Source organism: Trichechus manatus, unplaced genomic scaffold (assembly GCF_000243295.1).
Source record: "Trichechus manatus latirostris isolate Lorelei unplaced genomic scaffold, TriManLat1.0 scaffold00048, whole genome shotgun sequence".
NCBI lineage: Eukaryota > Metazoa > Chordata > Mammalia > Sirenia > Trichechidae > Trichechus > Trichechus manatus.
Genome location: NW_004443984.1, coordinates 13681789 through 13689240, shown reverse-complemented (window position 1 = coordinate 13689240; position 7452 = coordinate 13681789). Strand labels below are relative to the sequence as shown.

The window sequence follows — 7452 nt, the reverse complement described above, 5'->3', positions numbered from 1 at the left end:
GGTGAGCAATTAGGGTCACATAACAATGTATGTATAGAATTTTGTATGGGAGACTAACTTGAAACGTAAACTTCATTTAACTACAACAATTAAAAAAAAAAAAAAGACTGTCGTTTAAAAATGGTCTTCCCTACACATACATACATAGATATGCACAGAATATCTCTGGAAGAATACACAGATACCATTATGAGTTATCTGGGAGGGGAACTGGGTCAGGTGTGGGAGGGGGACTTCCTTTCCACAGTACAGTCTTTAGAATTTCTCATTTGTGTACCTTGTGCATGTATTCCTATACCAAACATCTTTTTTCTTATTCAACTCTGCACATTTTCTTTCTTGACCCTCTCAAGGGTACCCTTCTAACTAACCCATAATACCACTATTTACCAATTATGGAGTCATCAACTCTAGTAAGCACTTTTTGTGCACTGCCTTATTAATAATTCCACCCAATAAAGTTATATGTGAGGTAATTATTATTCCCATTTTACAACCGAGGAAACTGAGGCTTAAAGGGGTCAAGTTCTTGGCCCAAAGGCACACAGCTAATCAGTATAGGAACGAGATATGAGCTCTGGTGTGTCTGACTTAGAAGTTCTCACTTCTAACAACTACCCTGCACTGCAGGGGTTCTTGTTGGGGGGGGGGGTTTGCCCCTCCCAGCCTCAGGAGACAGGTGGCCGTGTCAGGAGACATTTTCAGTTGTCACAGCTGGGGGGAGGCGGCAGGTGCTACTACTGGCATCTAGTAGGTGGAGGCCAGGGATGCTGCTAAACATCCTACAATGCACAGGACAGTCCCCTACAACAAAGAATTATCCGGCCCCAGATGTTAACAGTACCCAGGTTAGAAACCTGCACTTCTGAAAAAAGACAGAGAAACCATCTTCTGACCTAAATTCTCCATGTGTCCACCATGTCCACCTCCCAGATTACAGCCAAATACCAAGTAAACCATCAGGTCCTCCTCTCTGCTCAATCAGTAGTATGGCCAACCCCTCATCACATCTGAGTTCCCTCCAGCCCCACCTACTAGTTCATCTTCAGCCAATCAAGGCTGACCAGCCAGCCAGCCAACATCAGCTATTGAGCCCCAGCTGTATGGCAGGAAATGAAGGCCAGAGTAGAACTGCCCCATAAGGCTTCCAAGGAGCAGCTGGTGGATTCAAACTGCCAACCTTTTGGTTAGTAGCCAAGCTCTTAACCACTGAGCCACTAGGGCTCCAGGAAACGAACTACACGGTGGGAATACAAGGATAAGTAAGACCCTGCCCCTGCATCAAGATGCTGATGGTCTCGCAGAGAGAGACAAGGAAACCTATGATTACAATATGAGGGTCGAAGAGGAGCTCCCAACTCAGCCAGGGTGGTGGGGGGAGGGGCTGGGTAGGTGCTACATGACAGCACTTTTGCTCTTAGGACTGTCCTTATTGTAGTCCTGCCTTGGTTTTCTATTCCAAATATAATGACAACAGCTTCCATGTGTTCAGTGCTTACTGTGTACCCAGGACTGTGTTAGGCACTTTACAGATATTATCTCATTAAATCCTTCCCAAGGCAACTGAGCTTGAAGGAATACACAGGCAGAGGGAATCCTTCCTTTCCCAAAGGATCCTTCACCAGACCTTCCAGGGTGTGGTCTCTGAGAATCCAGAGACTGATGATTTTCATTAGAAAGCCTGATGAACTCTTGAGAAGTAGGGTGGGCGCAGAGCAGTCCTCAATCCTTGAGGTACAACCAGGATACATTAAGTACCTGCCTCAGGGACGCAAAGGTAACCTGGCTTCTGCGTGGGTTTAGGCCTTCGTAATATTGCAATAACCTCCTAACTGGCATCTCTGGCTGCAAACCATTTTGCACCTTGCAGCAGGAGGTAACATTTTATAAATGCTTACTACACAGCTGTTGTTGTGTGCCATCAACTCGATTCCAACTCACAGCGACCCTATAGGACAGAGCAGAACTGCCCCACAGGGTTTCCTAGGCACTCTTTATGGGAGCAGATCACCAGGTCTTTTCTCCCACGAAGCCACTGGTGGGTTCGAACTACCAACCTTCGGTTAACAGCTGAGCACTTAGCCATTGCGCCACCAAGGCTCCTTCTACACAGCAGACACTGTGAATTACATACCTGGTTTCATTTAACTCTCAAACATTTCTGAAGTAGATATTGTTATCCCTACTTTACGGATGATGAAACCGAGGCTCAATGAGGAAGTGACCCCCAGGACATAGAGACTCAGTAAACAGAGGTACAGGGATTCACACCTGACTCCAGAGCCCTTGATGCTGCCTCTGAGTGGACCTTTACAGTTAGCAATGCAAAACAACAATCTGATCATGCCCTTCACTCTCAATCTTCACCACCTCAGACAAGGCTGCTACCATCAGTCACCTCCTCCTGTGCACCCACGCATGTTTGAGCAGCCCTGCGAGAGAAAATTCTTTCTCTATGGAATTTCTCACACTGTACTGTGGTTATCCACTCAGCTAAGAGCTCCTTGCTCCCTGGGAGCCCATCTTACTCATCTCCACGTACCCAGCACCTAGCACAGTGTCTGCTACTCACTGGCACAGGAGACGCTGAACGCATAAACAAGACTGGACCCCCCTGGGCCCAAGCAACACAAACCTACCTGAAGCCAGAGCAGCCTGCCGTGGGGAGGTAAAAGCCTGGTAAGTAGGCCTAGCCCAGTTTCATCAATTAATTTAGTGGGCTTCCCTTCAGGCTGGGACCAAGCTCCAAAGTGAATAACCAAGTCATAGTTGAGAATAGCACACTTTCCCTTGGAAAATCCTTTAGGAGAATGTCACACTGGACACCTCGTCTCTCAGCCAGCTTTTCCCCAGCCTTAGAATAGTCCTAATTCCTCTTTAGTTATGCACTGGATGCAGGAGCTGGCTTATGCTTGGGGGCCATATTGTAACAAAATGTCTTTAAACACTAGAATTTTAAAAGGAATGGACATGAGCTCCCTGTTCTGTCTTTCTCCTTCTTCCAGATGAAGTATATACACAATGGCAGCCAGCTTAGACCATGCAATAGACGCCTAGGTTTGAGCAAGAAGAGCCACATGATCAAAGGAACCCTGTTCCTGGCTGACCTCAGAGAACAGAGGTAGCTGTCCTACCAGCTCTGGACTGCATACTTCCAGACTGTTAAGGGGGAGACGAAAAAATTCTATTTTGTTTCAGACACTATGTTTGGGATCATTTTGTTGGAGCATTTCAGATTGTACCTATTAAAACAAGGTGTGAGCATTGTCTAATGATTAACCAACTCCGGTATTTGTTGGTAAAACAATAATACTAATATCAACAACTTCCCAAACAAACTAACTTGTTAGTTGCTGGCAAGTTGATTCCAACTCATGGCAGCCCCATGTGTGCAGAGTAGAACTGTGCTCCATAGGGTTTTCAAGGCTGTGACCTTTCAGAAGCAGACTGCCAGGTCTGTCTTCCAAGGCATCTCTGTGTGGGTTCGAACCACCAACCTTTTGGCTAGTAGTCAAACACTTAACTGTTTGTGCCACCATATTTCTACTTTTCTCCCTTTTTCTTCCCCTACTCTAGGCAAGTGTTCCCACAAAAAAAGCTATCTTGAAAGATGATTTGAATCATGTTGAGCCTAGAGAAAAAGGACAGACAAACTGATCGCTGCCCCCCATACCCCCACAGCAAGCTCATTTCATCTTGAGTATTATGGACATACCTCAGATTTCCAAACAGCCCAGACTACTCTTTTTTGACAGTCTGTCTGTGTAAACTCCAGGTTGGCTCCCCTCCTCCAGCTCATTACCTGAATCAAAGATACCCAAGTGAGAAATCTGATGAGAACCCTACGAGTTGCTCTTTTATTCATTCACCAAACACAGGCAACTGCAGGGCATGACAGAGCCTGGCACAAAGCCAGTGCTCAATAAATGTTAAATGTTATCATCTTGGCCTGCTATATGCCAGACACTGTGCTGGACACCTGGGACGCAAAGATGAATAAGCTCAGTCCCAGTCCCCATGCTCAGAGAACTCCTGCTCAATAAAACACACAATATAACATTGATAAGCAAAAAGCACCAATGCTGTGCCCAAGTATTACTGTAGCACTAGCATTCCTCTGGGACATCCTGGACACTTTGCTTCTCATTTCATACTGTCATCCTAGGTGAGTGCATCCCCTCGCATGACTTTAGTGACTTTTGATGGACAACTGCTAGATTCAGCTCCACTTGAATGTTTTCAGGCACCTTAATTTCAACATGTTCAAAACTGAACTTATCTTCCCTCCTCAAACCTGCTCCCCGTCTTCAGTGTTCCCTATCCCACTAAGCAGCATCACCATCCACCAGTCAAAACCTTGGGGTCACTCTTGACTCCTTTCTGCCCTAACTCCTTCCACTGAGGCAATCACCAAGTTTTGTCAATTTCACTTCCAAAACATCTCTCCCTGCCCTCTGCCTCTACCCTAACTCAAGGCTACCCTCACGTCTCACCTGAATTATTCTAGTTAACGTATTAACTAGCCCCCAGACCCACTCCCTTTAATCTAGTCTTCACATAGCTACAGTGACATTTCTAATTCACAAATCTGATCGTTAAATGGCCTCCCATTAACCTAAAATTTAGAGTCCTTGACTAGGTTCATATGGCCCCGTAGGACCACACGACAGTCTGCTTCTTCAGTCTTTCATCTTTCTTTCTCTCTCTAGGCAGGGAACTTATTCCAATTATTAGACTGGTCCCTGAGCTTTCTCACAAGCTACATCTTCAACTCTCCCCTTTTCCTGACTCCACCCTACTAAACATCCTTCAGGTTTCAGCTTCCTGGAGACAGATGCCTCCCTGGATTCACTTAGACCAAGTGAGGTGCCCCTACTCTGTGCTCCCAGAGCAAGGGGAGCTTGTCTTCCATCATAGCAGTATCAGAACTGCCTATTCATCTGTATGGCTTCCACATGAGTCTCTGAGCTCTGGGTGATGATAATAATATGAACAATCACAGCAACAAACACTATACAACACTCACTTTCTGCCAGGAAGTGTTCTGAACACTTTACACCTACTATCTCATTTAATCTTTATAACAACCTTAGAAGGCAGATTTTACTATCATCTCTGCTTTAAGGATGAGGAAACCGAGGAAAAGAGAGAGAACATAATGTGTCTAAGGACACAGCACGGAGTCGGGATTCAAACCTCGGCAGCCTGGTTCCACAATTCACACTTCGAACCACTACTCTGGGATCAAGTCTGTCTGGGTCACCTGCTGTATTCTCAGAACCTATCAGGTGCTTGAACCACCGTCTGTGGAACGACTGAATGAACGAAATAATTTTATATAGGGATAGTGTCTGCCTCCTACTCTGCCAGCACCTCCTAGGCGCTCCCAGACCTGTACCCTCTGGCCAGGGTCGGCAGATGAGAGCTGCCCCAGCACCTCGCCAACTCGCGGCCGCAGAACGCCCACCCGCCGCGGCGCGCGGGGTCAAGGGGCGGTGACAGCCGGGCGGGGGCGGAGATGCTACCAGCTGGGGAGTCATCCAGCCTGGGAGGCGACTCGCGCCCCCAGGCCGGGACAGCCGGTCTGCCCGCCCACTCCCCACCCGCCCTCCCAGCGGCACCCCCCGCCCTGCTGTCCCGCGCCCTCCTGTCCTGTTCCCTCAGTCCAGGTCCCGTCCCATTCCACTTCCCTCCCCTCCCCCACACAACCGTCCCCGGCCTCCCGTCGCGCCCCATCCCCCAGTGCCTCTGTCCCGACTCCCCAGACTCCCCCGAGCCGGGGCGCTTGCCGTCCCTCACCTGCCATGTCCCGGACCCCACCGCAGAGGGAGGTGCATCACGGCCGCGAGAAGGCCGGGGACGGCACTTCAGAGCAGACAAAGGGCGCCGCCATGTTAGAGTCGGGCGGAATCGACCTCGCTGGCTTCCCGGCTGCAACTTCCGGCGCATGCGCAGCGCCCACGCTAGCTGCGCGGCTGCGGACATGCGCACGCGCCTAAGTATCCAGAAGTTCTACCTTACGGTAGAGTACTTCTGCGCTTGGAACTGTCCTCATTGTATTTTTTCCTCGGTTTTGTGTTCCGAATATAACAACCGATTCCATATGTTCGTCGCTTGTTGTGTACCAGGCACTGTGTTAAGCGCTTTACATGTATTATCTCATTAAATCTTCACACCAACCATACCCGTTACCGTCGAGTCGGTTCCGACTCGTGCCGACTCTATAGGACAGTAAAACTGCCCCAATAGGGTTTCCAAGGAGCGGCTGATGGATTCAAACTGCCAACCTTTTGGTTAGCAGCCAAGCTCTTAACCACTGGGCCACCAGGGCTCTGCACACCAACCATGGGATGGTATTATTCTCCCCATTTTGAAGAAGGGAAAATGAGGCTCAGAAAGGACAAATGAATAGCAGATTGTCACGTATCTTGTTAAGTGGTAGTGGAAGGAGATGTGAACCCAGTTGTGGTTCCAAAGTTGATCTTTTTGCCACTGTAGGTCCCCAATTTTGCTTTTGGACTTTCTGAACCAACCGTCACGCCCTTCCCTATTTAGACAGGTCAGGATTAGCGTGGGTGTCTGAAAACAAATTACCTGCAGACTTGAACCAGTCCTTCTCAGCCGATCTTTCCACGTTCTCAGTACCTCTAGGCCATTGATTTCTCTATTTCCTCACCAAACGCAGCTAAACCCACTGCCGTGGAGTCGATTCTGACTCGGCCAGTAGAACTGCAGAGCAGAACTGCCCTATAGGGTTTCCAAGGCTGTAAATCATTACAGAAGCAGACTGCCACATCTTTCTTAGGAGGAGCGGCTGGTGGGTTCCAACCACTAACATTTTGGTTAGCAGCCGAGCACTTTAACCACTGTGCCACCAGGGCTCCTTTACTTCCTCAGAGTACAGGCTTCTTCCTTTTTCATTTCTGATCCTGTTTATTTTCTATGATCCATAATTTTAACAATGCTCTGTCAACATCCTAAACTCCCTTGCACCCCTGTCTCTGTCACATGGATCTGATAAGAATCCTAACTCTGAATTAATTCAACTGTGCCTTTTATCTGCCTGCACCCAAATAGCCAAGCACAGCTGGAGAAAAGTACATAATGGGGCAGGCTGTTCCCTATAAATTCATGACCACAGACCTTAAGTGGGACTTCAACAAATGTCAGTCTGGCCTACTCACTACTTCTTCACGGTGACTAGAGAAACTAAAAAGCTGGGGGAGAATAATAGGTGTTATGGATTGAATTATGTCCCCCCAAAATATGTGTTGTAAATCCTAGCCTCTACATCAGTGGTTATAATCCCATTTGGGAATGGGTTGTCTTTGTCATGTTAATGAGGCAGGATTAGTGTAGGGTATATCTGGAGTCAATCTCTTTGGAGATATAAAAAGAGATTAAATAAGTCAGCAGAGAGAGGGATGGGGTAAGATAGATGCCAAGACACGT

At 47.8% G+C, this 7452-nt stretch overlaps 1 protein-coding gene across 1 annotated transcript in view; it reads right to left on the bottom strand.

Annotated features, from left to right (window-relative positions):
* ZBTB17 (zinc finger and BTB domain containing 17) overlaps positions 1-5917 on the bottom strand; it is a 36774-nt gene extending 30857 nt beyond the window's left edge. Inside the window, exons 1-2 of the mRNA XM_023732155.1 lie at positions 5800-5917; positions 3716-3802 (exon numbers count right to left, since the gene is read on the bottom strand). The gene's annotated coding sequence lies outside the window, so the exon portion shown is untranslated. The remainder of the gene's footprint in view (positions 1-3715; positions 3803-5799) is intronic.
* Positions 5918-7452: the final 1535 nt, after the last annotated feature.